General features: G+C 37.4%; 1 long non-coding RNA gene across 2 annotated transcripts in view; it reads right to left on the reverse strand.

Annotated features, from left to right (window-relative positions):
- The window catches only part of LOC143715484 (uncharacterized), a 71,557-nt gene that overhangs the window by 18,132 nt on the left and 35,925 nt on the right, over positions 1 to 17,500 (reverse strand). For both annotated transcript variants that reach the window (XR_013195762.1, XR_013195763.1), the window contains exons 2-4: positions 16,144 to 16,350; positions 8,695 to 8,820; positions 1,101 to 1,185 (exon numbers count right to left, since the gene is read on the reverse strand). This is a non-coding gene — a long non-coding RNA (uncharacterized LOC143715484). The remainder of the gene's footprint in view (positions 1 to 1,100; positions 1,186 to 8,694; positions 8,821 to 16,143; positions 16,351 to 17,500) is intronic.

Raw genomic sequence — 17,500 nt, forward strand, 5'->3', positions numbered from 1 at the left:
CCCGACATCCTCCTCTCAGTGTGTGTGTGTGAGATCCATTCATTCAAGATGTGTGTGTGTAGATGAGACAGATTAGAGGAGTATTTGATTTCTCTGTCATTGTTTCGCAGGAGCTCTCGACTGAATGAGCTGAATGAAGTGAATTGTCATCACTTCCGAGTCTAAAGCACCAGTACATCCCAAACGCATCCCAGGAAAACATGCCGGAGACGAGAACGACTGCGTCCCAAATCACAGCATGTTGGAAAAAGTGCTCAGATGATATTACCCACGACTATGCGTTTGTGACGGTTCATTTTTTACATCTGTGCATGGGATTTTGGGAGGCAGCCCGGATCCAGATTAAACCAATCGTGTGCGAGAGAGAATTTCAGGTTTTGTTGTGTAAAAATAACTGAAATATGTTTAATTCTGAACTGGTTATAGAGGACTAAATTAGTCTAAATTAAATCGATAAATAATTAAATGTACCAGTTTATTTTGCAATAATGCATGAAAACGTTTAATCAAAACATTACATTTTTAGTTACTTTAGTATTATTAATAGAAAATTATCGTTTTTATTAATATCTTCAATTAGTTTTTATTTTTAGAATTTCTTAATTTTAGTTAAAAAAAGGTGTAATTTTGTTAATTTTTTGTCAATTTTTTATATTGCTATTATGTTTAATCTATTTTTATTTAAGTGTTATTTTCGGTCCATGTGTAAACTTTTACCATAGTAATTTTACTCCCTTTCTAATTTTCTTTTAGTTTTTCATGTTTTTTTTTTTGTATTATTATTAATTTCAGCTCTATTTCAATTAACATAACTTTTTAATAGTTTTAGTAAACGACAACCCTAACCCTCACATTCACAAAACTAGTACCGCATTTTCTTTTCATTGTAAAAACATTTCTATTTCCAAATGTCACTTTTTAATAATACGCTTTATTTCTGAATGATCCTAAACAGACGAAACAAGAGATTTTTCCCAAACATTAGAAATCAAACAATATATTATTTAAAAACAAATTGGTACATTTAACATATGATTTATTGATTTAATCATTTAATTTGTGAGTGATTTGGTCCTTCATTCGAGGTCTACATCACTAACCTCCACATGAGCTGAGTGAAGCCTGAGCAGCGCCAGGGCCAAACAGGAAGTGACTATTTCTGTCACAGGAAGTGCAGTAAAGGTCCTTAAGGGTGGAGAGAAAGTTAAAGGTGAAAGGTCAGAGATTATTATTTATTAGGAAGTGATTGATTGATAGGTGTGTATGTATCTGTGTACACACACACACACACAAACGCGCACACACACACACAAACGCGCACACACACACACATATACAAACCCACACAGACACATACAAACCCACACACACACACACACACACAAACCCACACACACACAGACACACACACACACACACACACACACACACACACACACACACACACACACACACACACACACACACACACACACACACAGAGACTCTTGTTCACAGTAAGCAGAACAAAAACAGGAACTGCTAGACAGACTGTAAATTAAAGAAAGAGACAAATTATAGTGGCAATATATAATATAAAATAGAGTAAATATGAGGAGGAAATTAACCTTTTGAAGGAAAATCAAAGGGAGCAATTCAATATAAAATATTGATTCAGTGTTTCCTCTAGAAAACACGTGCGTTAGTCTAACATGCATAAACAAATAGCCTAAACTGATCTAAATTAGCAAAATATATGATACGGTTGTTGTTGATTTTAGTGCAGATTTGAAATGTGATCCTGAAATGTACAGGTTTGGGGATTTCAACCTTTACTAAATCAAGTAAATATGAGCTGAGCTTGAACGGCCGGCAAGTTTTAAAGGGAACTTGAGTCCAAGACTGATGTTACGCTAATGCAACACCTAAAACAGCATGTTTTAAAATAATTTATGAAGTTTTCTTAAAGGCGCTGAACCGTCTCTTGTCATTGATGTCTGAGATACTCTGAAAAAAAGACAACCCTGAAAACACACACAGATCAGATCTCAGTTCTGTGTTTCCCATGGTGCATTATGGGACAGATTCCACAGCACTCCCGCTGGACTGTGTGTGTGTGTGTGTGTGTGTGTGTGTGTGTGTGTGTGTGTGTGTGTGTGTGTGTGTGTGTGTGTGTGTGTGTGTGTGAGAGAGAGAGACTGAAGGATGACTGACATGCTAAACAAAATGTCAAGTATCCCTGACCTTTTCTGTGTGCGTATTTCTCACTAAGTGTGTGTGTGTGTGTGTGTGTGTGTGTGTGTGTGTGTGTGTGTGTGTGTGTGTGTGTGTGTGTGTGTGTGTGTGTGTGTGTGTGTGTGTGTGTGTGTATCAAAACACAACTTAGAACATGCTGAAACATGAACAGTCTGAACAAACACCAGAAATGATACTCTGTTATTTAAAATCGGACTTACGATTGTCACCTGCTGAACTGAATAGACTTTCATTAAAGGAGGGATTCAAATAAGTGTTGTTATTTTTTAGTAAAATCAAAACTAAAACTATTAAAATAAAATCAAATAAAAATTTAAACTATTAAAAATCATTACTAATTTAAATAAAACTGAAATAAAATATAAATATGCACACAATGCACACAATGCAAGAATTGCACCTTAATATAACAGCTTCAAAGTAATTTCGGTGGTAAACAAACTCATAGTAGGACGAATCATCCTGGTAGTAAAGCTTGGGGGGACGCCGCTGGAAAAACCGGCTATGTAAGTTTGAGAGGAGCGCCCCCGACAAATCTCGCGAGAATCACGAAATGCTTTACGGCAACTACGTCACACACATCATCAACAACATATGAAGCACGCAGACACTTGCACGCATTTCAGACGATGGAACGAGCAAAGAAAAAGCGGTCGGAAGAAAGTTTGAAAAGGAAAAGAGAATCTGACCGCGTGAGGAACCGGACAAGAGTCCCACTCGGTCGGGCATTTACTCATTGGCGCGAGCTAAAAAGCAGCACTGGATGCAACAGCAATGCTGACCTGGCAATCTTGTTGATGGACTAGTAAGTAAATATCTTATTTGTAAACTTGTTTGCGTTCTATATTGTATGTTGTTGCGCTTGCTTGTAGTATGTCATTTTTTACGATGCTGTTCATTCATCCATTGTTTGCATTTACGACAGTGCAAGTATTCCACAGCGACTCTAGGGGTCGCTGTTTGACAAAAACAGAATTCCTGCATAGTGTGCCTTTAAATGAAAATTATAAATGTTGCGTTGACTTCTAACTGCAATTAGTAAGTTGAAGTTGAAGTAATAAAAATTAATGTGTTAAATTCATTTGGAAATATGGCCAGATAATTTGTGTAACTTGATGAATGCATGAGTTTTCAATGAACAGGTTATAGTAAATATGTATCTGTCTTTATATGGTAAATATGTTCAGTTAAATATTTTAGTATTAGTGTGTACAGAAACAAACTTTAGAGGAAAATACTGGTGCCCATGAATGTGTGTGTGTGTGTGTGTGTGTGTGCGTGTGTGTGTGTGTGTGTGTGTGTGTGTGTGTGTGTTATACAAAACAGCATGACCTGTAAGTGCCCACAGTCCATCATTCAACACACACACACACACACACACACTTGCAGGCGCCTGTATTTTTTATCAGTTAACCAAACAGCAACAACCAACAGCCAAGTGAAGATGAATACGTAATGTGTGTGTGTGTGTGTGTGTGTGTGTGTGTGTGTGTGTGTGTGTGTGTGTGTGTGTGTGTGTGTGTGTGTGTGTGTGTGTGTGTGTGTGTGTGTGTGTGTGTGTGTGTGTGTGAGAGAGAGAGAAAGCGCTGTCAGAAAGATTTAAAACAGAGCAGCGTGATGTAGGGTGAAAAAACTATCGAAACAGACGCAGGGGTCAAAGGTCATGTATGTTTTCACAAGGGACACAGTTCGGACAGTCATTATACGGTGTCTTGTTACAAATTGACAAAGTTTTGGACTATAGGTCCATAAATATCATTTGAAGCTGAATTTTTGATACGCTTTGATACGCACGATAGACACTAGGTTCCAAATGAAACTGTGAAAAGAAATGATGATAAAATGAGAGTGTTTGACAAACATCTTTAACCGCTTTTTTTTTTGGAACAGTTTATTAAACATTTAGACAAATATATATTTTTAAATCTTTCAAAAAAGTTTGTGTTTGCATTTTTTTGTTGAGTATCATATTAGATACATCAGGCCTTTATGGCTCATATAGTAAGAATATAGAGGAAAAACAGCTCAAATTTATTCAGAGGACAAAAAGATGAAATTCTGATGCTTGTAATGTAAATCAATAAAATCTTTATAACAAACTAAAATTTCAATAAATATCAGTCGTCTTTCTATATCTGCCAATAATATGCCTTAGTAAGATGATATTTAAACCGCCCCTTTTTTGCTATTTTAAAGGTTTCTAATTTTGTTTTGATTTCTCCTACAATAGATTACATGCATCCAAGGTAAAAAAACACATTAATTATCTCATAATATCCACTGCAGCATCAGCTCTTTTCTCTTAGTGTCTGAAATGGTTCGTTTGAAGATTCAGTCTCTCTAAACCCCGCCTCTCTGAGACCTGCTCTGCTGTGATTGGTCAGAAACTAAAGCTCATGATCATATGTGAATCTCAGCTCTTGACACACAGTGATACGAACAGTGACGATGGTGTGGCTTTTACCGAATCAATCTCATCAGTGGATTTGCTTTGTCAGCAGAAAACAGCGTCTTCTCCACATGAACAACACGAAACAAACTCTTCCAGTCTCAGATAAACTACAGTGTTTGAGGGCGGGGCTAAGAGAAGCTGTTCAGCCAATCACGACCACAGGTTGGCATTATGCTAATTAGTGACATTCTTACATAGGTGTGTAACAGAAGTGAGACTGAATTTCTGAAGACTCGTTTCATTCATAATGCAATGCAATACATGATGATTGAGAGATGAACAAATAAACGTTCCTTTATTACTAACAATATAAAACGTATTCTTATGTTTACTTTATAAAAATCAGTAAAGATTTCACAGCAAAAAGACACGAGCTGAAGGTGGTTGATTTTACAATTATACTAAAAGGCTTTTACTTGCTAAAAAAGTCTAAACTGTCAATCAGACCGACGGCATGTAGTAGATTGTGTGCGACAGGTTTTCCAGCAAAGACAAATCAAATGTGACACAGTAGGTTGAGAGAGAGAGAGAGAGAGAGAGAGAGAGTGAGAGAGAGAGAGAGAGAGAGACAGAGAGAGTTTGGGATTCTTTCCCAAAAGTGATTAGCCAGAGGAAATGGGTCAGACAGAAAAGATAAGTTCAGGAGAAAACATTAACCCAACCAAACCTGAGTGTGTGTGCGTGTGCGTGTGCGTGTGTGTGTGTGTGTGTGTGTGTGTGTGTGTGTGTGTGTGTGTCATCCAAGCGCATATACTGACCAGACACTGAGAGAGCGAGAGAGAGGACAGGACATGAGAAAGCAAAGACGGAGACAAATGAGGGAATAAAACATGTTTGTTTAGAGCTATACTCTTCTGTGAACGGCTCGCGTAATTAGATTCAGGCCGAGGACAGTTAATTAGCTAAGTGAATTAATTAGATAGTTTGAGTGAGGAGACCACAGCCAAAAACTCAGATTAAATTAGACCAGGTTGGATACACCCCAAAACACAGTGACCCAACGTGACACAATGCGCATATATTGCTTACAATCTCAAAAACAAAGAGTGCATTAGTGCACTAAGAACTACAATCCCATGATGCATTTGGAACAACATAATCAAGTTAAAAACAATAGAGAAATATAGCACTACTCATTTAAAAATGTTGATTTTATGTAAAAACTATATATTTTTAGTTTATTTCAAAATATGCATAAAGAGTATATTAGGGATGCATTTAACAATATTAACATTTTGGCTGATACCGATAACCGATAATTCTTCATATTTGAAAGTTGATAACCGATACTCTGATATATACAACCGATATATTGGCCGATAAATCTTAATCCAAGTTTTTATATAATTTTTGAGAGCCTGATTACAAAAACAGAAGTCTCACCATAAAAAGCCACTTCCAAACACACAATTATAATGTTCTGTTATAATTTTATGTAGCCTGTAATTTTATGACTGCTAATGTTGCACTTGACTGTATTTTCCTTTTTTGAAGTGATTCCAATCATATTTCAAGAAATTCAAAATCATCATGTTGAACAGTGCGCATCTGAAGTGTCTCAGCTGAAGGAAATAATACATTATTTATCGGCTTTAATATATCGGCTTAATTGTCTTCTTACCGACAACGTAAAAAATGAACATATATCGGCCGATACCGATATAGTGGGCGATATATCGTGCATCCCTAAGGCTGCGTTTACACTTGGCATTAACATGCCATCACCGTGATCCGATAAAGCAGATCGGATCATAAGCCAATCAGGACACGGAGCGTTGACACCTGTCCACATCAAGTGGCTTCTGTACCTGGTTAACAGATCGGATCTCGCAAAAACGAAAATAAAAAAAAGGATGGCTCCGGTGCAAAGTGGACCTGAATGGTGGGTTTTCTTTTAAAAACAGTTTTCAGTCGGGGGACATTTTACAAATCTCGCAAAATGAGGATGAAGAGGCTGCAAGTACTAATAATGTGGATAGATGCCGTAATGGAAACTAGGCCTGCACGATATTTTAGAAAAATGCGATATGCGACTCCTTAAATAATGCGATATTTGATATGCGATACAATTAGGGGTGTGACGGTTATTATATAACCGTGAGACCGACGGTTATAGTTGAACACCGTCATTAGAACTCTATAACCGCAAAAACCGTGTTATTAAAATATTTTTTACAAAATTTTTTTTTTATCATAGAGAATGTTTAAATACTAATATCAGCTTACGAGGGAAACGGAGGCGGAGTTAGTGGTGGTGCTTCTGCTACTGCTGGAGATGATTCGGGAGAAATCTCTGCCCCTTTACCGATCAGAGCGCGCGCTGACACGGAGTAAAGCCTTGTTTATACTAGACCCGTCCGTTTGCCTTTAATGTCTATGGTCCGCACGAGCGCGAAGGTGCGCGCGCCAAAAATGACGCGTTGGGTGCGCAAGACCGGCAAGACCACATTTCGCATTGCTGTGTGCACAGGTTTTTTTTTGTAACAGCGCGCGCGGCGCTACATCCGAGGATGAACGACTTCAAGCCGAATCTGCCCGAGCATGTACGTCTCACCGCACCGGCACCCAGTTTGCGTGTCTAAATTGCAGTTCATTGCAAAGATTTTTTTGTTAAGGATTTGTTTACTGTGTGTGATTAATTCAATGGAAAGCACATTCACTTCTAGTCGTCTTGCTGTTCATTTTAAATAAACGTGGAGCAAGTAGATCAGTGTCTTCTCCTTTATTCAAACTAAGTTGTCCCATAATAACCATAGACTGTGATAATAACAGACGAACGTCGCATAAGAAGTGTTATTTTAACATCAGGGTAAACCACAGGGGGTTCAGGGTTTCAGGTTATCCTACATTAGGTTTATTTAACAACAGAAACGGAATAATGAAATGTAAAAATAAAACCTGCTTAGTTTTCACTGTATGAATTAAAATATATCCGGATACAGGTCGCATGTTAATGCCAAGAGTAAACACAGACTAATATATTTAAATATTGAGGTATTTTGAGAACATAGACTCGATTACTCGCAGTGCGTCACAGGAGTGGGCGGAGCTATCGAGATCTTTTGGCGAGTTTTGCTTGTTTCAACTCTGATTGGTGGAATTTTCTGTACAGCATCATGTGTAATGTAGTTTCTCACCAGGAATTCTGCTGTTAAACACGATTGTTTTAAAAAAATAATCTGAAATATTGCGGCTGACGCCTTCAACAGAAGCAAATACCATCGATTAACAACCTCATTTATAAGTTGTCAGTTTCCTTATGGAGAAAATGAACGGAGTTTTTACTTCCGGAACCCCACCAATGATTCCATGAAGAACTTTTAACATCCATGGAACCTTTCCACTGAATAAAAGGCTCATTCGATTATTAAAATATTCTCCAAAAAAATGGTTTGTTTTAAGATCTGTTCATTTAAATTTTAAAAGAAATGGAAGGTCAAGTAAAGAGCCTTACAACCACTCTGAACATGTTAGTAACCGTAGCGCCCGTGTTTAAAACTGTGTCTGTGTTTACATGTACAACAAAACACTGATAACTATCAAAAATCTGCTCTTTATAAAAACACCACAACACAACAAAATCACGTTTACATTTTGAAATTGTTGGCTTTCGTTGCATCCTCCAGTTTTGATATCAAACACAGGACATATGCAGGGTGGGAAAGATGTGTTCATGCAGGGCCAAACTGCATGTCTTAAACCGTTAAAAATCATTTTCAATATCATCATGACTCAAAAATATCCTCAGTAATACAGTGAAACCTGGTGAACTATTTGAAGACTCATAAATCAGCCAAATCACATTTTGCCTAAAAACGTGTGTGTGTGTGTGTGTGTGTGTGTGCGTGCCTGTCTGTGTGTGTGTGTGTGTGGGTGTGTGCGTGCGTGCATGTGTGTTATATAAATACAAGTATCTTAGTGTCCCGACTAGTTTCAGATATCTGTGTGTGTGTGTAGTGGTTCTTTGCATTGCTCGCGTGAGTTTACCAGACCAGCTCAACACTCACTGCTTTGCTCTGATCCATTGGGTTTGAAGGCGAACGGGACTCCAGACAGGAAGCAGGTTCAGTTTTCCTCATGAATTATGGGTAATCTGTTCCATCTCAAAATTCCTCCAGTCACTCCCTATTCCCCTGAAACAAGAATTAAAATTATATATAAGCCTGAATAACAATTATACATGAGCCTGAATATATATATATATATATATACACACACACACACACACTCACACACACACCCACACATGCACATACACACACACACACATAAATATATATACTCATGCACACTTAAACTAGCTGTTTCAACCTACTGGTCTCCTAACTAGGCAGCATTTTAAGGCATTATAGGTGCTGACCTTCTCAAAGGTAGGCAGCATAATTATAAGCTTCATAATTATGCTGCCAACTAAGAGACCTTATTTTGGGCACATTTAAAGATGGCCTTGCATATACCCTGCATGGTGAAGAAAACAAATCATCCAATTTGAGGAAATTATGATCATAAATAGTTATGTCAACATGCCAGATATTTTAATCTAATTTGCATTATTAAATGTTGCCCATGTAAAGCATTTTAAATCAGTCACTTATGAGGATGCTGTCTGTGTTCACTAAAAGAACAGAGTTAGCGACTCTCTCTTCCACACACACATTCAGTCTGATTCAGCCCTGATGCTGAGCAGTGAAACAGACGCTGAATGCATTAAGTCTGGAGGTCAAAGGTCACACAGCTCATTGTATCCATAGAATTACTGTACCGCAAGATGCTCAGCATAACACACACACACACACACACAGAGTTCACAGCGGGAAATCAGGACGAATCGATTATACCGGCTTAAAACTGTTTATTGCAGATGAGCTGAATTAAATGTTGACAAAAATATTCATAAGCTTCATTAAGTACTGACAAAAATACAAAAAGTGGACAAAAATAGTTAATTCTAATTATAAATTGACTAATTTACACAGTATTTCAAATACAAATATTTGTGTGTGATGTATTCTCCAGAGTATTAGTAATTGCATTATGCTAGCAATATGTACCACTATTTTGTATTTTCATCTCAGTATAATTATTAATTCATTAATAAAAAAATCATAATACATTTTAATTCGTAACTTAATTCATAAATTAATTCACTAATTAATAAATTTATTCATAAATAGTAAATTAATTAATAAATAACAATGAATTAATTCACAAAAATTACATTCATAAAATTCATAATTCATTAACGTGAATTAATTAATAAATAACTCAAATAAATTCATTCATTCATTTATTCATAAATATATAAATTCATTCATTCATAAATAAATAACTCCATTAATAAATAAATAAATACATTTAATTCATTCAAAAATAAATTAATGAATTCATTAATTCCTTCATTCATAAATATAAAATTAATTTATTCATAAATAAACAACAACAAAAAACACACATATGATAGGTAAAGTAAAATAATTTTATTTGAGACAGAGAAAATACACTTGCTAGAGTAGCACTGCAGATTATCAACAACAGTCACTGTCAACATGAAGGCATTTCAACTCATGCATTTCTGTTGCAGAAAATAACTTTATGAAGGCGTGTCATAGCCGGCACTTTCAGTTTACACATATCAGCTGATTATAGCAGGAATACTTACATATACACACACATGGAACAAAAAATCTCACACAATATCTCACAGTTAAATCTCACAGTTAAGTCATTCTAATAAACAAACTCGTGCATTTCTGTTGCAGAAAATACAATTTTCTGACAAACACACACGCATTTGCATCAGTCTGCTGTTCTGTCTGTGAGCGTTCTGCTAGCTGCTAACCGCTAACGCAACAGCTGCGGCGTGAAACCGTAGACGGCGATTAGCGAGGCTGAGGTCAGAGATGCCGCAGTGAACGCAACAATTTGTCTTCTTTTCCTCTCGCTGTGTTTGCATCATCCATCACTCTCCATCCCTCCTCCGCGAGCTGGAATGTTCCTTCACTCCCTCCGGTTGGAGGAATTCCCCAGGAGCCAATCGGCTCGCAGTCAGGGAGACGTGCTCTTTCGCGACCTTTCGCGGGAGAGGCAAACGAGCTGTCAGGGGTGGAAGGTCTCGACCTGCGACCTCACTCACATCCACAGTTTCAGGCCTATTACGGGCTCAAGCCATTATAATTAGTTCGCTCTCTCTGTGTGTGTCTGTGTGTAACGATGAATGAACAGCTCAGTTTCACACACTCCACTGAGAAGTTAAGCCATGACCTTGGTCGATGGCCAGGGTATCCCATAATTCCTGGAATATTTGAAACAATGTTTCAAAAGCACAACGAATGATACAATCGTGTGTGTCTGCATGTGCATTCAGCATGTGTGTGTTAGTTTAGCATTATTTACATACACTCTAAAAATACTGGGTTGTTTCAACCCATGTTTGGGTCAAATATGGACAACCCAACTGCTGGTTTTAATTTTTTTATCACATTTTAAGACCAATGGTTGGGTTGACCCAAACATGGGTTGAAACAACCCAGCATTTTTTAGACTGTACTATAGATTTATTTGATTTTTAGGCCGTGTGTCCACTAAAGCTGACTAAAATGTTAAGCGCTCTTCCGAAAACGCACTTGTTTTTTCACTTGAAACGGTTTAGTTGTTAGGATACGGTTAATCCGCAGAACTTTGGAAGATTTTGCAGATAGTTTTTTTCTTAATATAAAAATGTAGATGCAATGTAAAGAACTTTCTCTGGCTTCTTGTTGTCTGTTGCCGTTGTACTAACAGGATTTTACGTTTGGTCGGTGTGGTTTTTGTCCCGCCCCTCCTCCAATGATTGGACAGCTGGGGAAGAGTGGAAAAATGGGAGCACTGCGTTTAATCCTAAATTGAATTTTTTTTAGCTCTTGGCGTCCAGAAAAAAATGCCAAGTGTAAATGGACGCTAAGCACCTCGTCAAAACCATTTCAATACCTGGCACTCCCATTGAAAAGTACTTGACAAAATATAGCTGCATGCAGCAATAAAGGGGCCAAGCACAAAGAATGCTTGGGATCATTCTTGGGATCATGACCAACTGCAAAAATGAGCAATAAAACACATAGATGATTTTAGGCATGAAAAATCATAAATATAGCAAAGGAAAAATTGTGTATCGTTCGACTCGGCATGCTGCAACCACTCTAAAGACATACGTTTTTTAATTTTTCATATCTCCTGACCACTAGATGGCACTGTGACAAATCTGTGCAGGTACCCTCATGTCATGGTTTTCATAACCCACACCAAGTTTGGTAACAACACGCTAAAGCGTTGCGGAGATATATCCTCACGTTTATTTTGACCCGCTCTACATCCTGCGCGTTATTCGAGAACGGTTTGACAAATCAACTTGAATTCCAAACTTTTTGTTCATGATCTGGTAAAAAATGGAGCAACAGCCAAAGACGAGTTTGAAAAAAGTAGTTTTTTCGGAAAATTCAAAATGGAGGGAACATTTTCATTACGGAAAATTACGTCCTTATCGTCTTGAGCCAAGGAATCAGAGGAAAAAAGAATTAGAATCTACAGTAGCCCATACGAATCAAAAGTTATTAGCATAAACATGAGTGCAACTTTGGCGCTAGAGCGATCGCATTAGAGACTACAAATTTGCTGTGTCGACAGTTCACTGTCCTCTATCTGTGTGAAATTTCATAACTTTCCCGAAAGTGGTTCTTTGGGCTGCCATAGACTTCCAGAGCGGAAGCGGAATAATAATAATAATAAGAACACTAACGATTACAATAAATAAGCTATAGCTTTAGGAAAAAAAGCTTTGGTGGCAGACAGCCTTACAGTTTAATTAATATTTTAAATAGACTCTTTTCACATTTCAGTGGTTCTCAGAAGAAGTCGTCGTCAAATTTTTGGCATTTCCCATTTGAACATTTAGGTTTCTTTTAAATTTTTAGACCAGTTATAGTTCAGTTGTAGTTATACTTTACTTTGCTTTATACTTTATTGTCAGACGAATCTGAAATTTTTCCTGCATAACAGTGTCTATGTTTACAACATCTAACATACACTCTACATCGACATACACTTAAACATCACATATTATACATTCAAACAATACAACACTTATACATCTAACACCTTCACAACAGTACTCTTGATTTCTGATTAAATGTTTTTGTTCAACGTTAAGATAGCCTGGTGCACAAAAGAGTGTTTCAGCCTCACTTTGGTAAATCTGGGGAGTCTATACCTCCTCTTTGATGGTAGTAGTTCAAACTCTTTATGCAAAATATGCATAGGGTTAGAAGCTACAATATTAGCTAGCCTTAGCAAATTGTTATAATAGGCTGAGTCGTAAAGCTTCTCAAGAGGCTGACCTACAATCTTCGAGCAAATGTTTAATTGATTAAACAACTTTGTTTTCAGCATAAAAGACAGGCTTTTATTCCAAATAGAGTTGCATGATGCAGTATGCTCATTATCACAGACCTATAGAACAACAGAAGAATCTGTTTTCTTACTCCAAATGACCTAAGACGACGAGGAAAGTAAATTCTCTGCTTTGTTTTTATACATAGAGTATCAATGTGATCTTTCCATGATAGCATATCGTCTATAATCACTCCTAAATATTCAAATTTAAAAAGAAAAAAGAAACCGTTACCAGTAGTAACGTTACGGCGCCATCTTCGATTTTCTTGATAGCATATCGTCTATAATCACTCCTAAATATTTATGTCTTAACTGATCTCATTTCCTCCTTATGAATAAAAACAGGCATTAAATCAGATGCAGACCCAAATACAATCTCCTCAGTTTTACTCGTATTAATAACAAGAGCATTATTCTCACACCTTGTTGATGAAACTCAGGACTGTCTGAATCATTTAACACAGATATTAAAACAGTGTCATCAGAATACTTCAAAATATACTGATTTAACATGTCAGTTCGACAGTCGTCTGTATATAAGGTGAAAAGTATGGCAGAACTAACGCAACTTTGCGGTACTCCCACATTTGAAATGATTGCAGACGACACTGTTTCATTCACTTTGACTCTCTGAACTCTATCAGTGAGAAATGAAGTATACCACTGGATCAGATAGGGATTAAAGTTCAACTTAGGGCTGGATGATTAATCGAAAATTCAGAGCCTAGAACCGACGTAATTTTACCATGTCGGTTATTTCGGTTTTTTAATCCTATTAATATTTCCGCCCACTATGTGTTAATGTACTTTCCCCTTAAAACATATTACCGCGTGTGTAGTCACGTAACTCCGCCCCGTCCAGTCTGCGACATTGAAGTAACGTGAGCCCCTTTCACACAGCGCATTGATCCCGGGAAATTGCCAGAACAAACACCTTCTGTGTGAACGCAAAAGCGACCCGGGATTGATGCCAGGTTGGGGACATAGTAACATTGCCGTGTTCAGTCCCGGAACGCGCGCTGTGTGAACATCGTTCGCCAGCGTGAAACGGTTCGTAATGCGCTAGTTTATGAACGAATCAGAGGGAAAAAAATGCACAAGCGTGGTTTCTCGAGAGAAATCGCAGCTCATAAGCAAACTATAGACGCCGCTGGGACATGTCACGTGTCTTTGCGGGTTGAGCGTGTCTGTGTGAACGCACTCTCTTGATTCCGGAAAATCACTGGCAGTGTGAATGAACCAAAGTCAAACGAACCCGGGTCAAATCCCGGGCCTCTTTATCCGTGTATTTTCCGGAATCTCTGTGTGAAAGGGAACTCAAACACTGAGTCAACTCAGCAACAGGAGCCGCTTGTACCAAAGAAACACGCGAAAAAAGAGAGAGACTGAAAAACGCCCAGCAACACGTGCCTCCACTCCACAAAGCAGGTTTCCATAACGCAAGCATTTACAAATGCTACACAATATGAAAAGGATTAGCTTTTTTAGTTTTATACAAGTTATATTTTTACATTAAAGCTTAATTACTTTTTTATAAGACGTTTTTATTTCAAGCATTGTATGCTTTGTTTGATTCAATTGTTTGAAATATTTAATAAGTAAGCATTAAAAGCTATCTGTGTGTTTCCTTATTTTAGAATCACAAAGATAGGATTATGCATTCTTTCATTAAAAAAAATAACCGTGAATATTTACAGTATAAGCCTTGCCAGTGACACATGAGAAATTATTATTTATTTTAAATAATCGTTCAATAATCGTAATCGAGTTAACTTGTTCGATTAATCGCGATTATTATTTTAGCCAAAATCGTCTAGCCCTAGTTCAACTGTACAAGTTTTGACACCAATCTGTCAACCTGTTTTGTGTTGAATGCAGAAGAGAAATCTAAAAACAAAGTTCTTACAATTGTTTTAGGTTTATCTAAAAGTTTAGAGATGATATGTACTAAAGCAGCAACTGCATCTTCAGTACTACAGCCTTTCTTATAGGCAAACTGCCAAGGATCTAATTTATCTTTAACTGTCTTAACTAAATGCTGGAGTAACAATCTCTCCAAACATTTCACAATCACAGAGGTGAGCGCTATTGGTCTAAAATCTTTATATTCTCTTGGACATGCCATTTTCGCTAATGGTTTAATGTATGCGGTCTTCCATATCACAGGAACAGTGTGTGTGTCAACGGAGGCTTGAAATACTGGGTGCCACACCGGTGCTAATTCATGTGCAAAATACTTTAGAAAACCTGCACTACATCCGTCAGGACCAACAGCCTTTTTTATATCACTAGACTGAAGCGTTTTCCTAACATCCTTAACCTCAATAACAATTCTGTCCAATGATGATGGAACTGTATCTATTGTTTCTTTGATCTTGTTGTGTTTGCCAATTTGTTCAAATCTGGTGAAAAAGAGGTTTAATTCATTCCCAAAACAAAATTCATCATCGGCTACAATAGATTTTTTTGAAGATGACAATCCAGACATTGTTTTCATAATGTCCCAAACATTTTTGGTGTTATTAATTTTAAAGGCTTTCTCCAAACATTTCTTATGAACTTCTTTTGTTTCCTTTAATTTAATTTTTAACTCTCTTTCTGTTTTTTTAAGTGTCTTAATATCTTTATCTTTAAATGCTACTTTTACTCACATTATCATTTCCTTAATACCTTTAGTCACATATGGTTTATTGTTTGGGTAAACTCTAATCTCTTTAGTAGGTATGTTCAGCCCCACACAGAAGTTAATATAATCATTTAACACTAGTTCTTTCATCAAGTGACCCTTCATCAAAAATTTCCCAATTTGTCCAGTCGAAACAGGCTTTCAGTTGTTCTACACTCTCATTCGACCACATTATTATTTCCAGTTAGTCATTCAGTGCTTCAACTTAAACTTATTTAGATGTCAAAGCAACATTTCAAATTTTCCTTTAGTTTATGTTTTCTAATCTAATATTTATACGTTATTGTATTTCAATAGTTTTAGTTAACGATAATAACCCTGGTGCGAGTGAATGCTTGACTGGTACCTTCATTCTGTACGTCTGACTGCCGACACAGTCAGTGAACATCCATTGACTCTCGCAGCAAGAAGAAACAATACAGACGTTTGCCCCATTCACTTCCCCTGCTGGACCCCCGGAGGCAGGTGGGCGGGTCACAGTGTCATTAAACTGCACTAATGAGTGTGTGATTGACGAGCCACTCAGCCTATGACCTTATAATGAGGGCCGGGCCTGAGAACAGAGGGAGAGAGAGAGAGTAGAAAGTAGCAGAAGAAACAAAGAAACATGGTTTTATGGGAAATGTCTGTTAGTGATTAAAGTCAGTTCCACACACACTATAAAACAAGCTGTAAGAGATCGAGCACACACACACACACACACACACAGTAATACCCTATTAGTTCAACAAGTGGACCGAGGTAGGAACTGATTCCCACAGAGCAATAAAATCCACCTGGACTTGTCACTGAGCGTGTGTGTGTGTGTGTGTGTGTGTGTGTGTGTGTGTGTGTGTGTGTGTGTGGGTGTTAACAGCTGTGTAAGAATCAGTCTCAACATGCTTTAATACAGAAGTCTCCAAAACGTTACAAATCAGGACCAGATGAGACTCTGTCTCTGAAGCTGCATCCCACATCACAGATTGTCAGTACCCCGGTTGTAGAAGCATGATTTGAGAATGAGATTAAAATTATTACATTTCATTTAAAACTACAAGTATGCAACTTGATTCTGAATATTTCAAATGGCAGAAAATGGAGAGAAATTGGGAAAATTCCTTGGAAGAATTCAGCAGCAAGATACTGGTGTCAGTCCTGTTTAAAGGCAGCTTTACGTTCACATCCAGTTCGGTTATTAACAAGAGTAGCCTATCAATCGCATATCAATATCAATAAATGTCATATAGCTGGTCTGGGAACTTTTACCTTTACATATAATGTGATGGTCATCCTCCGCTTCATTGTTTACATGACAAAGTCGCGAACTAATTCGAATTTAAAAAGAAAAAGAAACCGTTACCGTTACAACGGCGCCATCTTCGATTGTAATGCGAATAAAAGTGAGACTGTGAGGGATACGTTAGGTTTACACGTATTCAGTGGGTTGTACCTTTAATGTGTTTTTTTTCTTACGAAACACATCAAAAATATATTTCCAGGAATGTTAATAGACATAAACTTCGGACAACATGGCTGTGTGGCTATAATGTGATATTGGATACAGCTTTTTTTTTTTTTTTTAAACAGAAGATTCCGTTGAAAACAGGGCAAGTCTATCCCTCACAGCCTCGCTTTCATACATACCTGTCAAGTATCCCGTTTTGGCCGGGAAAGTCCCGTATTTAACCCTTCTTTCCCGCCGTCCTCCCGTATTAGTATTTTCC

This window comes from Siphateles boraxobius, unplaced genomic scaffold (genome assembly GCF_051911475.1).
Source record: "Siphateles boraxobius isolate OS27281-9 unplaced genomic scaffold, OSU_SipBor_1 6, whole genome shotgun sequence".
Taxonomy (NCBI): Eukaryota; Metazoa; Chordata; class Actinopteri; order Cypriniformes; family Leuciscidae; genus Siphateles; species Siphateles boraxobius.